Source organism: Schistocerca gregaria, unplaced genomic scaffold (genome assembly GCF_023897955.1).
Source record: "Schistocerca gregaria isolate iqSchGreg1 unplaced genomic scaffold, iqSchGreg1.2 ptg000937l, whole genome shotgun sequence".
Classification (NCBI taxonomy): domain Eukaryota; kingdom Metazoa; phylum Arthropoda; class Insecta; order Orthoptera; family Acrididae; genus Schistocerca; species Schistocerca gregaria.
Window position 1 is genome coordinate 52,501 of NW_026062291.1, and position 2,500 is coordinate 55,000.

The following is a 2,500-nucleotide window of genomic DNA, read 5'->3' on the forward strand; positions in this document are numbered from 1 at the left end:
ATAGGCGAGTAGACGCTTTCAGTGCGAACACCCGTGCTCCCAACTGAGCTTGCCGCTGCCGACAGAGGCCCGGGAGCGTGCTGTCGTGGCATTGCCGGCGGGAAACAACACGCGCCACCTACGGTGACCGGCAGCTCCAACGCCAGCGCCACAGAAGGGCAAAGCCCCACTTGGGTGCAGAAGCGAACTCTCCCAGCACAGCGCACGCGCCAACACGTCCGCAGAGCTGCGATACAAACCACCTGCGAGAACCGCTGGGGGCGACCGAGCAGCAGACGGCGTCGCGACGCCGAGTGCCGGGCGGCGGCGCATCCTCAACGCACACAGTCCGCAATCGGACCAGCACACTGCAGATGTCCACCGCGCTTCGCACCGGGCTCGGCAGAACCCACTTTGGCCGCCTGGCGCCGCGCGCAGGGTGCGCCGGCGCATAGCTGGGACGCCAGCCGGGCCCGTCGGCCGGCGCTCCTGCCACTGGGCGCCCCCCACCAGCCGGCTGTAGTGCGTGCGCTCACGCAGCGCGCGGCCAGCACGCCGGGCGGCCCCCCCTCACCGGCCGGGGACTGTCCCGCCAAGCCACAGCCTCGTATCGCTTCATACCCACATGGCCAACTCAGGTTCGGGGGCATGGCGGGTACCGCCGAAACAACCGGTTCACAGATGTACCGATCGTCGCTATCACCGATGCACCTGCAGCGCGAACAACCGCTCAACAACTGATTTCCAGTTCATTTGCGGATCTTTGGCAGCAAACGTATACGTCAATCTACATTTGCGAAATCTACGATTCTGGCATGCCTGCATGTTATGTGTCACGACACGCTACATCAGCCCACATACACACTGCGGCATGTACACGAGAGAACACGTGGAAGATGGTCCGCGCACGTGTGCAATGTCCCTTGCGCGGTCGACTGTCAACCGGCCTCTGTAGCATGTCGCAGATGTGGAACGCGGTCCACCGTGCTATCATGTTGTGTGGGGCAATACGATTAAATAGGAAAACCCTCGTCGCTACATCAACAGACGGCTCACGCTGATTCCCGGCAGAGGGAGGAGGGGGGGGGGGGGGCCAACATGCAATACTTTCGTCCGTACCTACTTACCACATGTCTGTACGGCGTACAACAGTGCAATCTCGCTGTAATGGGGAGACGAGACAAGTAGCATCGTGCACAACATATGGCCCTTATGATTCGCCATTGTAGGGCGCAGCCGGTGTACGGTCAAGCATGTGCCACATTATGTCACTCAGTACGTAACGACGGATGATCAGTGTGGGTTACGCGTACATCAGCGGACAGTCCACACAGGCCGTACCACAACGTACACTGACTGCATCGACAACCGAATGCAACTGAACAGCTGCAAGGCTCATTTCACAAACAAACGCCTGACCGACCAGCTTGGAAGGGCAGGAGGGGAGGGCGATATTCGTTCTGTAGCGGTACACCCTTCCAGTGGTTAGCGGGACTGTGTAGAAAGTACGCAACACTCGAAAGACCTTTATGTGAGGGTACGCACCATGGCATCAAGAAATACACATGACACCAGAGGATCCAAGCAGTGAACTATGTTCAGAGGGTTGCTGTTAGGCAAAGCTACATTCCTGTGACGTTACATGTGACAGTTAAGGTGCAGTGTAAGTTAGGTTAAGGTGCAGTGTAAGTTAGGTTAAGGTGCAGTGTAAGTTAGGTTAAGGTGCAGTGTAAGTTAGGTTAAGGTGCAGTGTAAGTTAGGTTAAGGTGCAGTGTAAGTTAGGTTAAGGTGCAGTGTAAGTTAGGTTAAGGTGCAGTGTAAGTTAGGTTAAGGTGCAGTGTAAGTTAGGTTAAGGTGCAGTGTAAGTTAGGTTAAGGTGCAGTGTAAGTTAGGTTAAGGTGCAGTGTAAGTTAGGTTAAGGTGCAGTGTAAGTTAGGTTAAGGTGCAGTGTAACTTAGGTTAAGGTGCAGTGTAACTTAGGTTAAGGTGCAGTGTAACTTAGGTTAAGGTGCAGTGTAACTTAGGTTAAGGTGCAGTGTAACTTAGGTTAAGGTGCAGTGTAAGTTAGGTTAAGGTGCAGTGTAACTTAGGTTAAGGTGCAGTGTAACTTAGGTTAAGGTGCAGTGTAAGTTAGGTTAAGGTGCAGTGTAACTTAGGTTAAGGTGCAGCGTAACTTAGGTTAAGGTGCAGCGTAACTTAGGTTAAGGTGCAGCGTAACTTAGGTTAAGGTGCAGCGTAACTTAGGTTAAGGTGCAGCGTAACTTAGGTTAAGGTGCAGCGTAACTTAGGTTAAGGTGCAGCGTAACTTAGGTTAAGGTGCAGCGTGGGTTAGGTTAGGGGCCAACGTGGGTTAGGTTAGGGGCCAACGTGGGTTAGGTTAGGGGCCAACGTGGGTTAGGTTAGGGGCCAACGTGGGTTAGGTTAGGGGCCAACGTGGGTTAGGTTAGGGGCCAACGTGGGTTAGGTTAGGGGCCAACGTGGGTTAGGTTAGGGGCCAACGTGGGTTAGGTTAGGGGCCAAC